Source organism: Typopeltis vanoorti, chromosome 21, assembly GCF_054136105.1.
Source record: "Typopeltis vanoorti isolate ZY-2024b chromosome 21, IOZ_Tvanoo_1.0, whole genome shotgun sequence".
Taxonomy (NCBI): domain Eukaryota; kingdom Metazoa; phylum Arthropoda; class Arachnida; order Uropygi; family Thelyphonidae; genus Typopeltis; species Typopeltis vanoorti.
Genome location: NC_143569.1, coordinates 45,254,826 through 45,280,749, shown reverse-complemented (window position 1 = coordinate 45,280,749; position 25,924 = coordinate 45,254,826).

Sequence of the window (25,924 nt, the reverse complement as noted above, 5' to 3'; positions counted from 1 at the left end):
TCATGCATGTCGTACGAGGCGACTAAAATGGGTACTCTGGGAGGGTAATGGATGGCAATGCTGTAGCCAATGAAGTTCTAACTGAGGATCGGCTATCGCGGTTACCCTCCTGCCATGATCAGAGCTTTATATAGCTCAATAAAACCTTATCCTTACACTGTCCTCTACAGATAACGGGGAAGATGAAAAGCATTCTTGCTTCGCCCCTTTAAGCCAGTCCTTATAAGAATAAGTTATAAATGTGAATTTATAATTCACACTAATTATTATCTTTTGATCAATAGCGACCTTATTCTTTCATCTAATAACTATTTTGGAACCTCTGCTGTCTTCTCTTTTCTTATGATTAATTTAATATTACTGTAGAATATTACATATGTGTTCACTCAGATTATTATGTGTTCTGTCTGCTTATTTATATTTTAGACATTGGCTGTTTATTTTTCAGTCTGATAATATTTACTTTACAGTTCTTTCATTTCACTTGTTTTTATTCTTTGTATAACTTGTGTTAATTTCGCTTCCGTTAAATACTTCACTTTTAATCTGCTATTATTCTGACCGATGTGTATATTATATAGTGCTTATAAATAAGTATAAAGTATCTTACTCATGATCGGCTATCATGAGTAAGAAGCCGAAGACCTGAGATGATCATGATGAATGATTTAAGGTGTCGAATTACAAGAACTGTTAACTGCTGAAGTCAAGTTACTGATTGCTATTCTATACGTGGTGGAAGGCCACAAAGCTCCGCTTCGTGATTTCGGGCAAATCTTATGTTTTTCTAGCCATCCTCTTTAGATGATTGATTTCTGTAAAACCAGCTGTATATTATCATTACGGGTTGAAGGCACATGGAGTTTTACGCATATACTAATACTTTAGACTGCTCTGTTATCCTTAGAATAATGAAGAATCTTTAAGTTTCAAAAAAAGTGTTCTAATTGACTGCTCTAATTAATTAAAATTAATTAGAGCAGTCAATTAGACAAAATGGGAATGTTAATACAGAGCTTCATCAAATGGGAAAATCTTAAGAAAATCTTAAGGAGGGTTCTTAAATCAGGAGAATCAGTATATATATATATATATTTTTTTTTTTTTTCAGCGTAGACGTCCCAAAAATGCCAATATAGCAGAAGGTTTTCAAAGCATATAAACCAGTAAGCTAATATGCTGGTTATATAAAAACAAAAACATAATAAATAAATAAATTATTATTCTGTTACCGTTTAAAATCACTGCCTTCCACCTAAAAAGTGCAAATGGGTTATGAGCACGAATAGGTTGATTACGACTGGTCTTGAGCCAGGTTTAAATCCTGTCAAAGTTACAAAAAACACTCACAAATTCTGGGTTTGCGTGAGCGTGAGAATCTTTGCAATGCAGGGAAACTCCATTTTTTTATCTCAGAGACGAGGTTATACAACGTGATTGATAGATTACTGAAATGCAGCTAGTTGTCCTTGTTGACTTGACTCAAAGACCACGAACAGGAGTGTCTGATCCCTTAAGATAAGGGTGCACGAACTGTTCAAAACTCATTTCCCCCAATGATGTAGCTAACGAGATAGGAAGAGAAATCAAAAATGGTCTTTTTATTCACTTATACTTTTCAATTAGCATATTTATTTAATACAAGTGTATACATATATCTGTTGCTTCTAATTTTTTCTTAGCATTTAAATCACCAGATTCGGATTTATATAACAATACTACACAACATTTCCTCTGCATGCTATAATACCTGTACCTCAGAAATATGTGTTTTCTCACACACTTTCGCTGTATATATAAAGGATCTTCTCACAGATGACCTCCATCCTAGGCCGGTCTGGTGATAGCCATTTCCGCTGAACTGGCTATCACCATTTCTCCTCTTCCCCTTAAGCCTGTATCACATGACCAACTAGTGGTTATCATCCATTCACTGTCCAGCTTCGGACCTAACTAACCAACTTATTGTCCACTTCTTTCATTTTATCTGCCTTGGAAATGTTTTCCTTACACTATTTTCCCCAAGGACTTGGATCCCTATTTGTCAGTAACATATCAACAGGTTCCTTCTTTCTTCTTAAGCACCCCCTCATTCACCCGCCCCACACACATAAACACAGCACTAACGTGCTATGGCCTACTATGCCTGGTATGTATGTGTGTATGGGGGGGGGGGAGGAAGACTGAAATAATAAAACGGATGCAAAATCAAGAATGCAATGGATTCTCCCCACCAAATTATTCTCTTAGCTTATGTAAGAAACTCGGTAAAAATTAAGCACCAAATACAAATCTATGAGTATTAAAATAAAGCAAATGCCTTATGATCTTACTGCACTTCTAAATTCTCTAAGAAAAGAGTAAGTGAGCAAAGTCTTCCTAAAACTCACCTATTAGTTGATTAGATAGCGTCAGAAAAACTAGCCAGTAAGATGACAGGCAATTCATTGAAGGCTATCGGACTCTGAATCTGATATTTCCGATTTCTCTGGATTTAGAAAGAGATGCTGCAGAAAGTTTTGTTAGGTTATTGTAGTTTTGTTAAGTTAGTCCTACCATAAGTGTATATTCATGCCGTTATAATTGCCATTATCAATTAATGTAAATTGCTTTATATGCATAATCATTCATGCATATTTAATTGCTCTAGGAAAATTTCTACTACGGGCTGACATTGCCAGATAAGCGCCTAGTTCTGTCATAACGACCCCTTCCTCTATAGAATGCAGCAAACCTCTCATGGGAAGGACTACTTCGGGAGATGTTTCTGGCCTGTGCTAGACTTTCACTACTACCTGACCTGTAGATTTCAAGTGGCGTGTCTCACCCATATCATACACGAAAAGTAGGCCTAATATGTAACGGCCTTTATTAAATGTTCCTTTTATTAAATGTACATTACTAACCTAAGCTTATGAGATTAGGTAACGTGAATTTTCATCCCCATACTAGGTATTATTTTAATATATTTGCATCGCATTCCACAGTGGCTCTGATTGGACGATAACTGCACTAGACGTTTTTTTTTAGTCTTCAATTTAAATTAAGGATAGCCTTTAATCTCAATGGACAGATTAAACTTCAAACTATGGAAATTCTTCTGAATAAACTCAGAAAGACTTTCTCCTAAGTGGTCATTAAAACTAAATCAGATTTATAAGAAGAGAATGATAATGGATGTGCTCTTAAATTTCTTGTACTTCAGAGAGCAAAACAATGCTTTCTTTGATAGGATTATTCTCTGGGCAAATGAATGAGAAACAAAAGCTTTGAGCTTCTAAGGCCTTATTTGTTGAGATATTTACAGAGGTTAATAAGATCCCATGACATGTCTAAATTGAAAGATACTTGATCTAAGTCCGCGAGGTATTAGAATTCATTAAGTCCAATTAGATAAATGATGTTGTTCTTAGTGAATGTTACGAAACTGGTATAAATCTGAATTCGAGATTATAATCTGATATTTCGTTTCCTATTAACGAAATTTGGCCCAGTGGCTTTCACGCGCGACGAGTTTGGTTCTTCACAAATCACATTTATTCTTTAATAGGAGTTAAGCCTACAACCACACTAATCTTTGCTCAAATTTATCTGTTTGGTAGAATAAAAATCATAGTTTCAGGAGAAAAAAATAACCTCACTATCACCGTATGAGACTGAGTAACTCAGTTGAATATTATAAATGATTTTAGCATTGAAGACAGAATTCGAATTTCCAATTTTATCTTTCCAATTCTGTAGCGCACTTGAATAACTTTTGAAATTATTTTCAAGTGCGCTACAGAGGGATCGAATAATTATATTTTTATGTCAAAATTATTAAAATTATTTAACACACGAATAATTTTATTTGTTTGTTATGCCACCATAATGTTTGAGCAATGATAATGTTAGAATAATGAGCATAAATTAAGCACCATCGAAATACTACGGGTGTTTAGCATAACATGGTATTGTCATAACATCGCTAAGATAAGAGTGCTCATCCACAAAATAGGCGCACGAACAATGCAACATTATCCTTGGGTTGGAACTGAGTTCGAATCGCTTCCAGTACACGAGAAAATTTTATAAGTTCCTTCCAAAGGAAAGCGAATAAATCGATCTCATACCGTATACGGATGGGTTTAAAATTTTCTATACTTTCGGGTTTTTCATCCCACAAAGTAAGAAAATCGGCCAAGGAACACACGTAACTAATACACATACTATACAAACTACGTGACCTTGATTACTTCAAAATAAAACCATAATAACAGTGATCGAGGGGGGGGGGGAAACCGGTTTGCTTTAAACAAAGTTCATCCTCGTGCAACTCACTGCTTAACGTTAGCTTTCATAGAAAACAAACGTTTGTAGTAGAAACCACAATTTCAGGCGTTTCGGTTGTTCTTTATTGTCCTTTGCCTAAATCTGGATTCAAATCTTCTTGGATGCTAAAGTTTGTATTTATACAAACCTTTTTAAGAATTTTCAGTTGAAGGTGAGTTAACCAATCTCGGGCGGAGGTTGTGGTTTGGCCTTCATCTATTCACCCTTTGCTGTTTAGAGGTTATTCAACACTCCTTCATAGTTTACTTTTAAACTCACAAAAACATTTATTTTCATTCTACTGCTGTCTTTCAAACCAATATTCCCTCTTTTGTGTTTTCTGAAAGAGTACATTCATCTTCACAGTAAACAACTTCTCGTGAAGAGGATTACCATAAAATAATTTAATAAAAACTAAAAACATAAGATTTTTCATCTTGCAAAGTAGGCAAACCGGTCAGAAGACGATTACAAATGAATAACATTTGCCTCTTGATTCGAAACAACGACATCCCTACCATTCAACGTACAGAAATAATCTTGAATTTTGCATTTTAAAGCAGGGCATCAAAAAGTGCTGAAAAAGCATTCTATAGACTTTTTCTAAACACTAAAAGTCTTAATATTCATGTCTTATACATTATTTAATATTGAATGGAGTGATAAGTTATCCTACGTAGAATAAATGTCGTTTATGCGGAGTTCCCCTTAAAATAGACTGCGCTACCTGGATACGTATGCTTAATGTTGTAATCATGGCTACAAGTCTGCCTTCGCCAAATCCAAAGCTTTTCTTTTGGACTTATCTTTATAACTACCATTCTTTAAGCTTAAATCCAGATTACAGAGCTCAGTCGCCTCATAAAGGAGGCTTGCCAGGAATAAAAGACAGATAGCCTTAGGTAACAAGTACAATGGCGACCGGATAAAGTCAGTCAGGCGTAAATTTGTTTCTCTCGTTACTGTTTTGCAGACCTCACACACTTTGGCTTTCACGAAGAAAAGAGCAAACGAAATCACCAAAGAGAAACCAATATTGAGAGCAACTCTTTCCCTTCTATCCTCCTTCCTGAAAAAATAATTCATAAAATTACCGCAGTAAAGAATATTTTTTAAATGTATTCGCAAGGCAACAATAGCGTAAATATGACGTCATTGTAATCATGTTACAAAACTTTGTTAATGATTCAAAATAATTCAATTATGGGTTTCGGCGTATCCTGAATGTGTTTTAATTTCCTATATTGATTATTATATTAGCAAAAATAGTATAAAAATTATGAAAAGAAAAAAATAATATAAAGGTATAACTGAAGATTGATCCTTAACATTTCCAATGACTCTTGGAGACATCGTTATTGTCTGGTCAAGTATTCTTATCCCAGACAATAACGATGTCTCTAAAAGTGCTTGGAAACGTTTACCTCACAGTTCTTTATGCAGGAGCTGAAGATCACCAAAGTGTTTTCTAAAAAGACAGTTTTTTTTTATCCGAATTTCCACTACCCCTTTGGTCACTAACATTTGGCGAAAACAATTATTACAAAATACTCTAAACTATAAACATTAAAGTATAAACTGTAAGTTACGATAAACAGTAACAGTTATTTGATTATAAACGCACGCGCGCACACACACACATTAGGCAAACAGCCACTTATTGTTTTAAGGATAATGCTAGTACTGTATATATTTTGCCTGTTAACTGCGCGTGTTCTCTAGCCGGTTTAATGGTATGAAAAATTCTGGGAGGAAGGATGACTAATTTACCATTGAAAAATTTCTAGAAAAAGGCTGTGGTTAAATAGGAGTGGACGTATTCGTCGCTTCTTTTTTTGTTCTATAACACAGCAATATCATTAAAGTGTGCCAACGAATTTGTGTTTATATAAATAAACACACACACAACTAGATAGAATAGAACTTTCAGCTCACATAAATTTACATAATCAGCAATGTTTATATACTGTTTTATGAAGCATTTTATATAATATAAAATAGTATATAATATAATTATAATAATAATAATATAACACAACATAATATTTAACAAGATTCATAAAATTGTTTTTATTTTATTTTGGCTAGATGGGTGAAGTAAGAATGCTTTTCATATTCCCCGTTATCTGTAGAAGAAAGTGTATGGATAGGGTGTTATTGAGCTATAAGCTCTGGTCATGGCGGGGTAACGGCAATAGCCGAGCCTCAGTTAAAACTTCATTGGCTACAGCATTGCCATCTGTTATCCTCTTTTCCCAATTATAATTAGTACCCCTCTCATAAAATTGTTCTTTCCATTGAGCATTACATGGCCTAACTTTATATATTTTTGTAAATGGTGTTGTGGTGAAATCTGTGTATTTTGCACGAATTTCTCGATATTTGACAATAGATTCATTTTGTCAAGTGAGAGATCTATTTTCAAAGTAAATATATCTTCAAACTCTATTTTAAAAGTAAATGAACTTAGAATGTGTTTTAGGTTCTTCACCGTTAATATTCAGAGAGATACGATTTCCTGTAGAGATTTTCTTTATATATCTTTAGCACTATAATGTGTTAGTTTTGAACGCTAAGCTTTCGGATCCTATGAAGTTTCTTGTAAGCCACTGTGCAACATGAATAGATTCTTTCAAGCGGATGTTTCGGATAGAATTACTTGCTCTCATATACGAATTTCGATTTAACAGTAATGCGGAAATGTCTATTTCGGTATTGGCTACAATACATTTACAGTATACAGTAATCCCTCGATTAATGCGCCATTTTTTCTCGATATCCAAATTCGATTAGTGAGCCTATATACATCTTACAAATAAATGTTACAGATTTTAAAAATTTTCTATGTATACATTTTTGGCTAATTATTTTAAAAAATCACGCACCAGAATGAAATAATTTAGTTACCGATTTAAAACATTTTACCAAATTATTTTTAATGGCATACTACACTACTTCCATGTGTACTATGTTCCAAATTTTTACCGCTAAAATCTATGTCGTCTGCTATAGTACGCCCACAGGTTCGAGACCCTTCGACACTTCTGCGCATGTCACAAAAAGCAGAATCTATTCCGATAATAGGGTAATCAATCTTCTGGGAGGAGTTGTTTATTATTACACGTTGGAAAATTAACTTCTCTTTTATGATCATTGTAGTTTTTAAAATGGTTTATACTATTTTGCGTGTATAGCATTGGGAAATTTTATCTATAAAAAGCACGTGATTTTGAGTGTTAAATCTCATTCTGAAGAATTGAGTGATTCGGACCTGCTAAATTTAGATGCACAGCGGGAAGAACCGGAAGAATATGAAGAAAATTTAACCACTGATAGTCAGCCAAAAGAGATTTCACAGAAACAATTTGAAAATATTTTTCGTACAATCGAAGTTTTTAAGCAGCAATACTTGGAGGCTGAGCCTGATGAAGAGAGAAGCAGTAAAATTTGCAGAAGAGTAGAAGAGGGAATAGGGCCATACCGTCAGTTGTATGAAAAAAAAAGAAACAAAATGCCCGTCAAACTACGTTAGCTCAATTCTTTGTTAAGAAGTAGAATAATAAAATTTATATTCTGAATATGTTTTATTGTCTTTCAGCTTCATTTAGCTTTAATTAGGTTTAATTAATTTCATTTAATTAGGTTTAATTTAACTTCAGCTTTAATTAGACCCTGAGTCATACCTTAATTTTTTTTTATAAAAAATTTAGGTTCAAAAAAGAAATTTGAGGAACGAATTATACATTTTCCCATAGGTTATTATATTCGATTAGTGCGTTTTCGATTAATGCGCCTGTTTTAAAGAATGCATTAGGCGCACTAATCGAGGGATTGCTGTATATTCAACTCCGCTTTTCAATTATGGCGTAGGCGAGATCACGTACACCTTCATAGGCTAATAAATCCAATCATAGGCTAATAAACAGTATCAATGGAGCATGCGTACTAGAATTAGTTAAAAACATTCATGGCTTACGTATGTAAAAAAAATAATATATAGACTTTTGTATTATTACAAAATTCCAATATATTTCATCCAGCATTACATGAACATCATCAGGGAGACAGACGGGTTTTCAAAACATGAGCCATAAAGCATTTGTATACTAGCTCGTGTCTCAAACTGCAGCTGAAGTATATTATTACGCTATTAGAGTCCACTAAAACAATTATAAAAGTTGCGTAGATAAAAAAAAATTAAATAATTATTTAAAAACATTATGAACAATCAATACCGTTCACTTCCCAAAACTTAGAAATTGGTATGAAGTCTGATCCGATGAGTTTCGAAAGATTTCGTAACGTTTCAAGGAAAAAACAATCAAATTTCAACTTGCTGGATTGAAGAATCTTTGTCTAGTTACAAAGAACTCTATGCTTGTTGTCAATAGCGTGAAAAGCAAGGCCAGACTTGTCAAATTCCAAGCATGATAGAGTCTTGATGGTCTTCAATTTTAATCAACACAGAACAGCCAGTCTGTCCGAAATAGCAAAGATGGTGATCAGGAAAGAAGTGGTAATGTATCCTTTGTATATTTGGTAAGAAGGAAGACAGTTTCTAAGCTGGATTGAAGGAAGCGTATAGATTGCATTTACGAAGAATCCTTGCTATTTGTTCCGAGTTTCCTTTAAGATAGGATATCGAAATTCCTTTCACCTCTGATTGTAGTCCAGTTGAAGGATGATAATGATCAATGCCTTTTGGATGGTAGTTTTGCTGTATCCATTACACATCAGATTGCCTTTAATTTTATTCAGTTCATCAAAAAAAAAGAAGATCAGAAAAGCCAATCGTACGAAGGTGTCCTGAAACGTTCTCGGCCTTGACCATAGGCGGCAACACTATCCACAAGAATTTCTTTTTTCTAAGTTCTTAGATCTGTCATAAGCATCCATGTGAAATCGCAAGTCATTCTATAAAGTAGCTTGTTTTATACAGCTGTCTGAAGCAAAAGTGTTGTCTGTATCCCTTGAAATGGATACAGACAAAATTCTTCGTAAAAGAACGTTTAACGCCAGAAGAAATTCATTCCAAGCTCATAAAAGTTTATGGGCATTCTTCACCTTCGTTTACGACAATTAAGAAATGGGCTGCCGAGTTTAAACGTGGCTTTACCAGCCTTGAAGATGATCCACGTGAAGGACGTCCAAAAAGTGTACCACCACCAGAATTCCTTGGTCGAGTGCACGATGTGGTATTGGATGACCGGCGAGTCAAAGTGCGTGAAATTGCTGACATTATAGGCATTTCAAAAGAACGTGTAGGATATATTTTGCATGAAGAATTGCAAATGAAAACGCTTTGCGCAAGATGCCGCACTTGCTCACAGCAGATCGAAAGCACTCGCATGAAAATCTTTGTGCGTCGAATAATTACTATGGATGAGACTTGGATTCATCATTACACACCAGAATTCAAACAGCAGTCAAAACAGTGGACAGAACCCGGTTGTTCAGCGCCAAACTCGGTTCCATCGGCTGGAAAGGTCATGGCATCGGTGTTTTGGGATGCTAAAGGCATTTTGTTTATTAATTATCTTGAAAAGGGTAAAACAATAACCGGGGAATATTATTCCGATTTTTTAACCAGACAAGACGAAAACCATTCGTGAGAAAAGACCCGGTTTGCAGGGAAAAAAAAACATCTTTTATCAGAACAATGCACTTGCCTACAAAGGTGTTTTGACATCGGGAAAATTAAGGGATCTGCACAATGAATTGTTGGAATATCCACCCTATTCACCAGATTTGGCTCCCTCTAACCTCTATCTCTTCTAAAAACTAAAAATCGCCCTCGCTGGTCAGCGTTTTTCTTCGAATGAAGAGGTGATTGCAGCTGTAGAGGAGTATTTTGCAGATCTTACTGAGAACCACTACAGGGGCGGGATAATGGCGATGGAGCATCGCTGGAATAAATGTATTAGTCTTAAGGGAGATTATGTCGAAAAATAAAAATAATTTAGAAATTATAAAGTAATTTTTTCATTGTTAGGCCGATAACTTTTAAGACCATCCTCGTATTATTACTATGTGCAAGACTCTTGATAACACCTTTTTCTTTGACGAATTATGGTGTGTGGACGAGTGAATGTATCTGCTTGTATAGGTTGCTTCCGATAATCTGAAAATTCAATATTCAAAAGGGTAGTTGGTTATTATTTTCCTTTGACCTCTAATAGTGTAATTCATATACTTCAGCTGCGACAGAGATACGCGCTAATATATGCATGCTTTATGATTCATAAGGATGAATCATAGCCGGTAACTAGTCTGTCTCCCTGATGATGTCCACCTAACGTTGAATGTAATATGTTGGAATTTTTGAATAAAATTACATATTTTTTTTTATATTTGTAAATCGCGAATGTTTTTAAATAAATCATCCGCTCCCGAAGTATAAGTATCAGATATATTTATTTTTTCTCTATTTCGTATCTTATTGTCAATATCGTGCAGTATTATCACCTGGTAACTGAGGTCATGAACCCACGTGTATTATGACTGTAAAATTCCCATATTCTTCTGCCCTTCCCTCTTTGATGTCACACTTGTAATGCATGTACGTATGAATTTCGGGAACTTGAAAGCGCGTATACGGTATATAATAATTTTTGTCATTACAGAAAAATATTAGTCAATCATCATTTCGCTAATTTCAGTGAGAAATTTGAACTCACCACTCGTTTTTTTTTTTCTTTTTGTAAATTTTCTCATATTTTACCGACTCAGGTATACAATCATCTATTTCTAATTTCAAATAAATAAATACACTAATAAAAATCATAAATCTAATCTTCATCATCTTTACTAAATAAAAAAGTCGATTGCCCTCAACACCCATCTCGCTATAAACACATCGGCTATAAACATGCAAACCAAGTTTGGTTATCATAAGATATAGTTTCATTATTCACTATTCCTATTTAACTTTTCTTAGATTCCGAAAAGTTCTGTGATAATTTTTTTAAAAAGTTCAGATTCGGGAGTATTTCCACACTAACAAGAGACTCACTGACGTCTTAATTTTGCAATCTCTTGCCTTAAAATTTGTTTGTGTTAAGTTTGAAATTGGAAAACAAAACTTCATTTAAATCCAAATCGATAGCAGAATTAGAAAGCTTCTGATTTTCATCTGGTCTTAACTTCCTGGTTGCAGTTTACAGACATTTAAAACACGGTAAGGGTGCAGAGAAAGAAAATCTTTTTGATTTAGGAACACTGTGCTTTAGATATGATAATTAGTTTAAAAATAACAAACGCAGATGCATTCGTTAATACAACTAAGAACCATATAGAAACTATAGAAACGATAGCTGATCTTCGTTGGAAAAAAAGCTGCAAAAAAGTTAATTGTTGCAAAATGCGTTTATGTAACCATGCGATATCATTGTTAACACACAAAAAATCTTTCTTCGTTATGCAGCTAACAACACTGACCAGGTTGTCTGTCATTAATTTCATTTGCCTGAATTATTATTTCATGTTTATATCTTCAATGTAAGTTTCATGTTTCGAACACATTCTACGCCCAATTTATTTCTTTATGAGGTCCAAGTAATGTTCCCTCTAAACTGCGTCCACCACTCTGCAATCTATCAAGTGCTCCTTATATCCTAAGCAACGGTAACTAATGCTTATCTTTGTAGATTTAAACAAATAAATTGAATTCCGAATGCCGTGTTTTGGATCCAACGGAAGAAATAAAAATGAATGTCCTCTATACTCAATAGACTAGTGGTGACATCTGTCTTCGTACTCGGAAACCAGGACTGAGATCGCCATAATGGTCACGTGGGGAGTTGCAATGTGGTTGTTATTCTCTCGATATCCACATTTTTCTCAAATAACAAATGCATTTTAAATTGACACTTCATGCAGAAACTAACGTATTATCGTTCTCAAAAAGGATTTATTCAGTTACATTAGCCCGGATTCTAGACAAAATGACAGGGCTAATCTTTTTTATCCGTGAAGAATGCCTTTAGAATTCTTCATATTATACGCATAATAGAACATACACAGCTTTCACGCAGTGCAAGTTCTAATTTTGAAGATTGGGAATGCATTCTGACTCACTTTAAGCGATAAATGTCTTGTAAGACTTTTTAAAATAAGTTCATGAACAATGCAAAGGAGATCCTCTTACCTCATCTAATTTTTGAATGCAACTATAAAAATCCCAAAATGAATACACGAATAAAGGCAGTTGAAAAATTCCTAATTACCAGCCATCAGTAAGCGTGAGTTGCTATAGTAACAGAATGCTCGTCGCTTACTATAGCATACACATACTAACAACAATGAAAAATTGCTTTTCATAAATAAATTCATTATGTATATACATTTCTAGTTACATTTTAGTAACGTTAGTTTAATGATACATATTTTTTCTAATTTTTTAATTATATATATATATAGAGAGAGAGATTCTGAATACTGCCGTGAATTTTCAAAGTAATTCAGAAGAAAGCTCAGAAGTAATTTCAAAACAATCAAAAAATATTCTGAGACAACTATAAGTGGCTCCATACTCAAATGATGTTTTCATAGCATATGCCAGCTTGGCATTGAGATGCCACCTGTAGGCTGATGAGTGTGGAAACTCTGTGCTATTGATGCGAGATCGGATGAAAATGAAGACTGAAAGTCTACACCGAAAATTGTCTGAGACATACACTGCTTGGAAAGAAGTCAAGGGAAACTCACCCCCTCCCCATCCGCAAGGTACATTTTGACATTAACGTGGTTGTAGCCGGTATAAATTGGAGGAATACGATGCTCCCCAAGTCTGTGCAACTACGTCGGGGTGAAACGACTTTGAGAAAGAAACTGACGAAGTTTGAAAGGAGCATTGTGAGAGGATGCTATGTTGTAGGCCTGCCTGTCTGTCAAATTGTTGATAGGGCCATCTCAGGTCAACAGTCAGAGATACCATGTTGCGATGGAAGCGCAGGGAGTCAACTCCAAGTGCTACCAGCAGTGGACCGCTCACCACACTCACTCAACGTGACTACAGGGTGCTACTAAGGACAATATGATGTAAAAACCGCCACTGGTCAGTCAATAGTGGGACGTGAAAGATTGGAAAGCTATGTTATGGAGCAACGAATCACGCTACACATTCTACTGAGCGGATGGACGGGTGTGGTGGCGGATTCCTGGTGAACGTCTTACCAGAGTAACTCCAATCATGAATTTGGGAGGTGGCAGTGTGATGGTATGGTCCTAGTTTGGTCTAGGGCCTCTATTTGTGGTGCCACAAACACTGAACTCCGAGAGATATCTGAACATTTTGCATAATGCAATGTTTTCTATTTTGTGGCATTTCTCCGGAACTGACCATTGTCTCTTTCAGCGAGACAATGCACCGTGTCATAAGGCTGCTGCTGAAACTGCCTGGTTTGTGGACATTCACGTCTCCACACTTGACTGACCTCCACAGAGCCCTGATCCCAACCCTATCGAGCATCTTTTGGATGAACTGGAGGGTCTGTCGAAGTCAAGGGACATCCACCGTACAACAATCCAGGAACTCTTTACGTGCCTACATGAAGAATGGTCCAAAATTCCCATTGATCCCGAACGTACGCGCTTGTGGAAAATGTGTCCAGTGGATCGCAGCGAAAGGAGGTCTTACATCTTATTAAGGTGGCCACCATGGCTGTTTGTTCCTCACACTATGATGTCCGTTGACTTCTTTCCAAGCAGTGTATTTCAAACTTCAAAAAGAAGACACACGCCTATGTCTACTTCGCACCATTCTTGACACTTTAGTAACCTGCATGAAATTTCATCTGTTACTCATGCTTTATGGGTAAGCATGGGAAAACGGAAATGACGTCACTATAGGATAAAGTAGGAGTTGCCATTATAATTTCTATCTTTAAGTTTAGTTCCATTTTGTGAAAATAACAATACTGTGGGCTATCAGATTATGAAATGGAATTTAAGCTGAGGAATAGCAACAATTTTTGCTACCAGAAAACCATCTTTCTATTAGCCACATCTCTATAACTCCCCCTCACGCACGCACACGCACACAGGGAAATTTTATTTTTACCTTGACGCTTCGAACATTAGCGGCAGCTGCAATGCCGTGGCGCTGATACACAAGCGGTGAGAAGACATGGTCTCTTTTTAAAGCTGACAAGTTGCTGTCAAGATTTATGAACAGAGTGTGATTCAGAATGTAGAAAAAAATGCGCTTTTCTCTCAGTATTCGAAGTAACGGTTTCCTGTTGGGGAAAATTCAAAATTAAATTTAAAATGTCGATTAGAAAAATTAAAATAAAGTAAAAACTAAGATAATTAGAAATCTCTTAAAGTGCTGGGAGTTTTAGGGGGGGGGATGACAAATATTTTGGCTAATAAAATTTACCCGAAATATTAAATTGGTCACTAGTCATTGGTTGTTGGTTATAAAATTTATCACGAGACAATTTTAACGTTTCGAAGAAACTAAATGGAGATAAATATCCATAAGCTATTCGAGGTATCTTGTAAGAAACTAAAAGCAAATCCCAATTTTCTTATGGATAAGAAAACGCTACTCCATTCTGTTTCCCCCAAGTTAAAATAGCGCTGAGAAGATGCACGTGAGTGCTGTGTTAAAATATCATTCATTTGCCTTGACAGGTAGCCGAATGGAACGACTATGGGGATGACAAGATATTCATCATCATTTAAAGACACCTCCGAACCATCCTGAAACCACGTGACAACGACCACGTGTCATCTTTGACACGTGGATTTATTTATGGATTGTACTCAACGATAAAACCTGCTAAGGAATCGTGGAAGAAGTTTATTGATTGAAATTTATGTTCGACGCTCAACGTGCTAATTGGGTTTCGCTGGTGTTTCGTCAAAATCACAAAGCAACCGACCAACGACAAAGCGAACGAATAGCACGTGAAAAGCCATTTCTTTCACGGTTATTATTATTTATTGCGGAAAGCTGCGCCCAATGTTTTTCTTTTTCGGCCGGCTAATACACAAACAGGAATGTTGGCTTCGAATTGATACCCGCTAACTCGTAAATCTTTAACCAATTGTAAAACTCTCTTCATGCTGTTATAGGAAAGAACTTCCGGTACCCTCTCTCTCTCAATTTTTAGAGAGCACAACATAAAGGTTTCTGTTGGTTTAGGAGGAAAGAAATCCTCCCGCATTCATATGAGAAATCCCTCATAAAGACTCTTTCGCGTCCTTGATGGAATTCGAACCCAGATCTTTCCATCCAAAGACAACTGAACCTTGCACATGTAATACACTTTAATGCCTTGTTGTTTTCAGTCATAACCAAAGTGGCCACATTTATCAGTTTTTGACAGCTTGTTCCACTTCCCTTGTCCTCACCTGTAACACTTTCTTTCAAAACAGAATTTATATTTTTGTGAATGGCCTAATCTTTAGACGGTCGCGACAATTCTTGCATGTTTTATCCAAAGAATATTTTTAGTGCAAGCTGTACTCAAACAAAACGTTCTGAAAAAAAAAAAGTATCACGCAATGCGAATAAAAGCAGAACATGTTGTCATGGAAACATTATGTTACATTCCTCTATTGTTTTAAACGAAACTTTTTTTGAAGTAAGCAACAGCTAACGAACAAACAGACATGTGCTATATATTAGGGTGATGTTGACGCCTGTATAATCCCCCACTTGTAAATAAAGGCCTCTCCAGAGGTTTGAGCCTACTTCTTCCATGGTGAGTCAGTCCATCTTGCTGAGTGTACATATATGAATGGATGCATGCGTGCAGGACCGTACTTATGCACAAGAGCACGAGGCTCTGGGGGGGGGGGCATTTAGGGACAATTTGAGGGCTCCGAAATATTCTAGCACCTCGGACACCACCAGCATCAAGAAAAGTGTAAGTACGGCCCTGCATGCTTGAAATTAGCGAAAGACAATTACAAATATCCATGACAATGGCGGGATTCGAATCCGCAGGCTGGACAGAGGATACGCTAACTACTCAGCCAACTAGGTCTGCTCTACATGTCATGTCCCTGTTTACCTGACCTCCTTATGTATTTAGACGGTGGTCTAAATAGATACGGAGATTAGAATCCATCTAATGATTTTCATCTGCAGATGTAATGCGACCATCCTACTTTTTGGAGGATTAAACTAACTTTAAAAGTGTTCCATGTTTAATTTGACGTAGATCTAATTTGTTGTAGATTTAAAACGTTTGGAAGGAAAACGTCTGTGATAATTTTATGAATTTTATGGTATTTTTCTAACTGAATTAGTCCTCTTCCGATGAACGTAGGTTCGGAACACTTGAACACAAGGTTATATATTAATCATCATCACGAACCATGGGCTCACTGCCTGTTGGTGTCCGATGCCTCCCTCACTATCTTCTTCCCCATTTCTTTGTCCAGTGCACAGTGTCGCAGTTTCTGTACACCCATTCCACACCAGTATTTTATATCGTCTATCCATTCTCTGTATGGTCTACTTCTTCTGTTTACACCATCCAAAATACCAAACATGAATGTTCTTTATCTTCTGGTCCTCACTCATTCTACAGATGTGTCCAAATAATTGCAGCTTCCGTTTTACAATCTTCTTCATTAGATTCAACTTTGGTTGTATCTTCCGATAGGGCTCTTTATTTGTGATTTTCTTTACCCATCCTATTCTTAGAATCTTGGTGTAACAAGTTCTTTCAAATGCCAAAATTATTTTTCTTGATTCATTATTTATTACCCACGTTTCAGATCCATACAGCACACCGCTAAAGATGCATATTTTCAGCACTCTTAGGTTTGTTTGCAGGCTGATCACTTTACTTTTCCAGATGTTATTCATGGTTATCTATTGAGTAATTATAATTCTCCTCTTGCTGGACGCTTTGTAGCAGAATGAACGCAACCCCCCCCATGATTTTTCGGTATCACTTAAAACTTTCAATAATATTTACATTATGTTTTCTTAAGGTGCATTGAACTCGCCAGAAAAGCAAGTAAGAATGCATCGAAAATTTGGAGAGGAGTTAATAGTATACTGTACGGATATTAAAAAAAAAGTAAGGGAATGCTAGTTGAAATCCAATAATGATAAGCAGTCTTTGCACTGAACAAGGCTGTATATCCCTCTTCTAAGGCACCGTGTTATGTTAATGTCAACATTATAATGGATATAAGATCTAAAAGGATCTTAATGCATTTTCCTCAAAACCCATTAATATGTCCATTTAATATTGTTCAGTTATTATTAACCCTATCTGTTCTTCTTCAACCTTTTGGTTCTGTCCACTGCTGGACAAAGGTCTCTCCCGTGATTTTCCAGATCACTCGGTTTTCTGCCTCTCTTATCCATCTCGCGCCTGCAATTTGTTCCAGTTCATCCCTCCACCTTCTTCTCGGTCTTCCTCTTTGTTCTATCTAACATTCATAGATAGTTGATTTCTGTTATTAATGATGCCAAACATTTAATGGAATTGAAAATTGTTGTATCTCAAGACTCAAAAACACATGTAATATATTTATGCAACGGTGGAAGGTTTTTTAAATCAAGGCTTAAATAAATCATGTGTTTTTATTAAAAAAACAAACAAAACCACTGCTTTTAATAAAAACAAAGTTTGATATTATTTGAATAAAATTTTCATAAATTTGTTTAATAAATAAATAAATTATAAATATTATAATTTAACAAAATTTTATAAACTTTTAAAATTATTAACATACACCACTTAATTTCTTTTATAATAATAGTTTATTTGACTACCCATACGAAACAGGGTCCGATTGCATAAGTCCTTTATAGGACTTCCAGGGTAACAAATGGCAATGCTGTAGCCAGCCAATGAAGTTTTAACTGAGGCTCGGCTATTGCCGTTACAGCCATGACTAGAGCTTTTTAGCTCAATAACACTCCATCCACACAGTATTTGCATTGGTCTGTTTATAAAATTTACAGAGTTAATAAGTTAAAAGCAGTCTTCACTAATTAAAACGACTTATTAAAGATTTTCAAACTAGTAATGACGCTTCGATCTTCCAGAAGTAACGTTTCAAAGTTAACGAAGGCACATCAAACCTACTCTTTAAATAGCTATTTCATGTCACTTGATAAAAACTTTGCATCTGGATAAATTATACCGACTGCTTAGCATACTTTTACTTGGTAAGTTAGCTTCTAAGGCACATGAGTGAAGTCAACCGATAACCAACTTTGAACGACACAAAAATGACCTTGAAGCGAGAAAAATGTTGCTTTTTTTAGATATATATATTTATAGTAGTAAATGCAGACTCAAATTCCGAAATACTGTCATTTTGTTAATAAGGATTTAACAAGATTAATATTAGTATGCGTTCTGTAGTGTTAAAAAAAAGGCATAAGGGATGTCATTTTGGTCACACAAAATACACCCTCAATAGATACCTAAAGGCAACTAAATTTTAAAATATGTGATTCAGGTACGTTTTTATAATAATTTTCATTTAACTACCAATAAACAGAAATAAAAAGTTATAAAAAAATTCATATTTTCTGCACTATTATTAAAACTTCTTAAGAACAACCTCAAAAAGGGGAAAACAAAGTAGTAAAATTTAAATTTTAAACTTAAAATTAAGTATAACGAGAGCCATCTTCGTTTTAAAAAACATAATCTTTAAATTACTTTACACTCCTTTTTTATATCCTGCATAATAAACCTCTTATTTTAGATACCCTACAGAATAATTAGTTTGGATGGAAGAGAATGCGAATAGAGAGTCCTTTTTAGGACTTCCAGGGTAACGAATGGCAATGCTGTAGCCAATGAAGTTTTAACTGAAGCTCGGTTATTGCCGTTCCCCAGCCATGACTAGAGCTTTTAGCTCAATAAAACCCCATCCACACAGATTTTCTTCATTCAGATGAAGGGATAAAGATTCAAGGACTCAGTCCATCTCTCAGTCCTTTTAAGGACTTTAAGGATAACTAGTTTGCCAAAAGTTTAGGACCAAAATTTATTTCATAGATCTATAAACATTTTTTTTTATATATTGAAAAGCGAAGAGGAATTCGCTAGTAAGTTTGTTACTCAAAAAAAATTGAGGGGGTTGATTTCAGCGACGTTTCCGAACTCAAACATTTGTCCCTGTATTTTCGCTCTTTTCATGTTTTCAGTTAAAATAGCGGGGCAAAATTGCATTTGTGTTCCCGTTGTGAGATATTGTGCATTTAGAATATGAAATAGAGCCCATAAATTTCTCTCCATTGGCTAAAAACAATTTATACATGTAAAAAATTGTCTACCATAGAGAATATTTGCCTACTTTGCGGGATGAAAAACAGCAGGATAAACTGGGGGAAACCCCTATTGTCCACGTCCCGCTAACTTGGCTATGGCTGAGGAAGATCCTTGAGCTCCTCACGTCACCCAGTTTTTGTTACCTTTGTAACACTCTCAGGAATTTTTCTTAAGCGAGAGGGGGGGGAAGGGCCACGTTTTCTTAGATACTGATAAATTTCTACCATGTCATGAGATTAATTCTTTTTTGCAAACTATTTATATGATTGAAAGGGAGTGAAAAGTCCGTACTATACCGAATATCGCTTATATATTTGTTTTATTGTATTTGTTTCCTTTTTTTTTAGAAAAAATTGTTTAAAATGTACTTCACATTAATGGATAATCTGTGTAAATTTCCGCTATCCTTATTTCTTTATCATAATTGCAAAATTACGGATAAAATAATTAAGCTATTTTTGAGTTATTTGAAACAGTCTGTAATTGTGAGCTCTCCATGTCAGCGTTAGTTTTCATCTTAAAAAATTTTAAGATGAAAACTACAGTTAGTCTTCAAAAACTGTCAAAGCAATGAATATATTAATGGAAATAATTCTTACTTTTTAACAAGATTTAGAGTTCAAACCAAAAAATTAATAGTTACATCCTATTTTCGTTAGATGGCGGCACATATGCAAAATACGACGGAGAGAAATTCCTGTTAAAATAACAGATACTCGTTGGAGAGAGAGTGTGTTTAAACTGCAGTTTTTAATATTGAAATCTGATCTCATTTTCCTCTTACCCTCTTTTACCTTGCGATGTCGAGGTTTTTTTTATTAATCATCGGACCTCAAGCCGTTTACAGGATAAGCTCCGGTGTATCCTATGTCCGTAATGTTGAGTTCTCAAGGCCGGTTTGTGTACTTTGCGGATGAAAAACAGCAGGATAAACTGGGGGAAAAAACCCTACTGTCCACGTCCCGCTAACTTGGCTATGGCTGAGGAAGATCTTTGAGCACCTCAGGTCACCCACGGGAATCAAACCTAGGACACTCCTTCCCCAGGCATATGGTTGCGAGGCGCACAGCCACTAGGCTAACTGTGCGGACAATAATGAAATATAATTCATTATTTATTTTAAAACAAACCATAAATTTGAAAAATTATGTCATATTTTAAATGTTAAAAAGGCTTCCCTTTTTTTATTTATGGGTCGTGCAATGCGCTTTGACAAGATTGGTTACCTCATCCCACCTTGAGAAGGTACAGAAGTTGTGTTTGGAGATGCAAACAGTCTCACAGGTAATCCCATCAGTGTTTCAGCAACGTATAAAGACGTGTAGCTCATGAATGCATTCTAATGGCTTTTGTTAACAAGGATGCAGACACATCGCTGATTGGAATGCATGAAGAACACTGTTTCATATCTTAGTGTAGTGCTAGTAATGAAATTTGGAGATTGCACTGTAAAGATGTGGCTCCTGGAAGTGTGAATTAGTTCTGCTGGTCCGTTGTACATGGAGTCACGATGACTGCTAGATCCTCCACCATTCTTCTGATCGTTCCTCCAACACGATAAGTCTCCATCTGAGAAAGCAATGATTGCAAATAGGTGCTTGTAAACAATGACCATCTAAACTTTGACCAGGACGATGTCTGAATAGACATCTGTGGGAGGAAACAACTAACCTGAAATGAATACAGAATTGAGGCTCATCCAAGAAGCTCCTCCTTATTAGAATTCATTAGTGCTTTAAAAGAGGAGGGGAGCACATTTCCTCCAACATTTTACTAGGTTAGCAAAACTTTTTCATGATATTGAAGCCGTTCTTTTGGCTATACGACGACACATTATAGTAAAGGCATATTTCGTTTATATCTGCACATCGATTTTGTTAAAGTGATGTAATTGAAGTCCATTTTATGACATTTTCTTTCAAATAAGAGTTTGCTGTTTTGTTCTATAATTCGTGTTTATTTCATTATGAACAAACTGAAGACACAAACGATAACAAACAAAATGTAAGCAAAATAATAAACAAAATAAGCCTGTGAACTGATTTCTAAAGAAATGTGTGACCTTAACTATTAAAAACGAGTGTTGTTTATAAGATATTTTTATTCCCTTGAAGATTTCCTAAATGCTACAACTGTGCAGACTAGTTAACTGTTAAGAGGCTGGAGGACACAGTGTTTTGGCTCATGAGTGTACTGTATGTCACTTTAAAGGTCCTGGTAATGAAGTCAAAGATGTATTCCAAATTAAATACAATTCATTTTGATCTTTACAATCTATGCCGCCCACTTGAATGTATTACAATGCCATCGTGATAAAGTGCTTGATGTTGACTCGTTTTTCTTGGTGGTAAAACCAAATTTAAAGAGCTTAGTCTTTACCCACTGAGCTACCGAAGCTCTCATGAATTATAATATTATGCACTGCTCGGTTCATTATTTAGTTTTCTTCTTTTCTTTCTTAAACTGTAAGGAAATTTCAAAGAATAACATATCGGTTATGATTAGTTACGTTGATCTTTTTAAATATGGTAACATAATTTTGATTGAATAAGATGGATGTGACATATGTTTGGTTTAATGACAATATCATGTTTAGATATAAGATAAATGCAGGTTTACATGTTGGCAGAGATAATCAACGTATGATTCTGTTGTCAGAAACAAAATATAGTCAGTAAACGACTCATCAAAGTGAGGTATGCTCTGCTGCAAAATTAGTCCGCTAAGTGCGCCGAAATTCTAGTGTAAGATATGCAGTTACTATAAAGCGCTTCGCTAGAAAGATTCGTTTCGAATCTTTTGATATTTTAAACAACTGATGTATATCAAATCTCGGAAAAAAGTGGTAGAATGTATTTTTTTTATTGCAGTTCATGCAAAACAGCAGTTTGATAATGTCATTGTCATAACTCGGCCTTAGTTGTTGCTACGTTTATCCTTCAGCCAATAAACATTCTTCGCTAAAAATAGCCGATAAAAAGACTGTTTTAATATACATTTAAATTCATCTGTATTAGTTGTTATTAAACAGATTTTTTTTTCATTCGCTAACTATAATAATTTTAATTCCAATATTCATTGCTGGAATTCTTTAAGAATACTCCGCAACCGAAGTTGAACATCAAATAGCGTCTAAAATATTTTAAAAAATATAGTTTTCATATTTACACATTCTATTTATTTTAGAAAGTAATATTTTAACTGAATTCAATAATTCGTCTTTAATTAGTGACATTTATGTATACGAGAAAAATAATCCATTCGTTAACCGAAAGGCATAACAACCCTGGAGATGCGAGATTAAAAAACATGAGTTGATAATTTAATTTTTTAACATCAAATAACAGTAACATAATCTGCATATCAGTTAACTATAAAAGCAATAAAAAAAACTTCGTAACCTTGACAAAGGAAACATTCTCTTTAAATGTCGATCTCCTAAGTAGGAGTCAGTTACTCTTCACTTATACCTGATTTCCACAGTGCAAAAATGTAATTAATATAAAAAAGAAAGAAAACGAAAAATAAAATTAGTATTATTTGTAAAATATCCTTTGTTTTAATATTTTTTATATATTATTTAAATATTAACTATACACCAAAATATTTCTAACATTAAAATAATTTATATAAAAACTAATAGAAAAAGAGATTTTGAGAAGGCGGTGATTGATTCATTCAATCCAATACCCTTGGAGGGTAATGGATGGCAATGCTGTAGCCAGTGAAGTTTTAACTGAGGCTCGGCTATTGCTGTTACCCTCCTGACATGATCAGAGCTTTCATAGCTCAATAACACCTTATTCCTACACAGTCCTCTACAGATAACGGGGAAGATGAAAAGCATTCTTGCTTCGCCCCTTAAGCCAGTCCTTATAAGGATAAGAGATTTGAGAATCAATCGACCGTGAGATGCGGTGATTGATTCATTCAATCCAATACCCTTGGAGGGTAATGGATGGCAATGCTGTAGCCAGTGAAGTTTTAACTGAGGCTAGGCTATTGCTGTTACCCTCCTGCCATGATCAGAGCTTTCATAGCTCAATAACACCTTATCCCTACACAGTCCTCTACAGATAACGGGGAAGATGAAAAGCATTCTTGCTTCGCCCCTTTAAGCCAGTCCTTATAAGGATAAGTAACGAATTCGAAAATGGGTTGGAGAAGGATCAACCGACCGTGAGATGCGGTGATTGATTTATTCAATCCAATTCCCTTGGAGGGTAATGGATGGCAATGCTATAGCCAATGAAGTTCTAACTGAGGGTCGGCTATTTCTGTTACCCTACTGCCATGATCAGAGCTTTAATTGCTCAATAACACCTTATCCATACACTGTCCTCTACAGATAACGGGGAGGATGAAAAGCATTCTTGCTTCGCCCCTTTAAGCCAGTCCTTATAAGGATAAGTAACGAATTCAATATTTTTTAGCTTTAAGTATTCAAATTCTCAAAATAAAATTATGTCTAAATTCTAGCTGCCATTACGGTTTCAAAAGTAAAATACAGTTCGCCCACTTTCTATTCAACAATTCATTATTGCCAATAGCATGCGCATATAATGTAAAAGAAGACCCACCAGTTTAAGAAATATGTAATCGCTATATTAAGACACACCCATGCAAACGAGAAATATGAACGATGTAGCTGGGAGGCGATTTTGCTTTAATTACGATGTCAACACTGTAGGGAAATCATGAAGGCTCTTTCTAGTCCCAGTATGGATTTGGAGATCGCGAGCAAATCCTCTGCACTTTGGTGCGTTATTACAAGCTTTAAAAAATATATATATAAATATACTGTTTACTCAAAGTAAATGTCATCTTTCTAAGGATGTACAAGCATGTATTCATCTGCTTTCTAATGAAGAAGTTCGCATTAAGACAGTTCATGCATAATCATAAAGGCAAGCAAGATGACAAATTACCATTCACTATTGTGGAACGGTATACTTCTAATGTGAACAACTAATCATCTATCAAGCCTACAGTTTTTTGCAACATGTCCTATAGGAGTGAGCGAACTGCTTTTAATTTAAACAAAGAAAAATTGAGATTTTTGTAGTCTTCTTGATTGGTGTGGGTGAAGCTGATATTTAAAAATATACCCGTCAGTTTCAATAAGGTTTGCTACTTCTGTTTATCTACGTGTGCACTCTTGAGCCAAAACGTTATGACCACTCAACCTTGTTTCCGGCTAAGCATGTATAGTTAGTCGGAAACATGCCGATGGTGGAGGTATTTTGTTATGGGAATGTCTCTGTGATCATCACTTGGTTCCCTCATCCCCACTGATTGCTAATTCTTACCTGGAGAATAGCTTCGGACCATGAAATGCCGTACATGGTGACGATGTGGCCGGATGGATCTAGACTCTTCTAGCAAGACAATTTCCGTGTCAGAGGAGGCTTACATTGTGCAAATATGGTTCCAAAAGCATATCCAAGAATTCTGTACACTTTCTTACCCGCCTAATTTTCTTGATTTGAATCCCGTCTACCATTTTTGAGATCATGGAAGGCAGCAAACGTTTGAGTGCTGACCTCTGGAACGTTATTTTGTCTAGTTGGTCTATAATACTTCAGAACACATTCCGTGGTCTAGCAGAGCCAATACCAAGACGGGTTATCCCATCCAAAGGAGGCTCAACAGACTACCAGCTAGATAGTCATAATGTTTTGTTTATCTGCGTGTATTAAATGTATTTTCCTGCTTAAATATATTTTTCATGTATAAGTGTTATTTTATATTTTAAGACAAAATTTTAGCCTCATATTGATATTGAAAGAATAGTAGCAAAATAACTGAAAACCTTAGCTCCCATGGTAATAATATGCTATACGTTTTCAACTTTATATAAGTAAGAATATTAAAAAATAAAAAGCTTAATCTATTCCTTCTGTTATGCATTGTGCGTGATTGTCGGTTCAGTTGGAATCAATACCTGAAACTTGATACCAAAATAAAGACTGAGACAATGCCTAAGGAAATATGAATATTCCAGAAGGTATCATATGTGGTCCTGTAAAAGACAGATTCTTCAAAAGATAATCACATACACCTACATGTTATTAAGAAATCATGTAAAGTAGACTTCATGAAATAAATAATTAAACCTTGAAAAAATGTTCTTCATGAAATTATCGTAAACCGACTTATTATTTAAACCTATCTAATATTTCTATTTATTTTATTTTATTAGTTTGATAATAAACCAAAGGAAGCATCGTGTGTGATGCCTTGGGCAGATGGAAAAAATTTCGAGATAATCAATTCGGAGGAGTTGGCGAGAAAAAATACCAGCAACTTCATTAATTTAAATATTTTCTAATATAATAATTAGCCCAAAA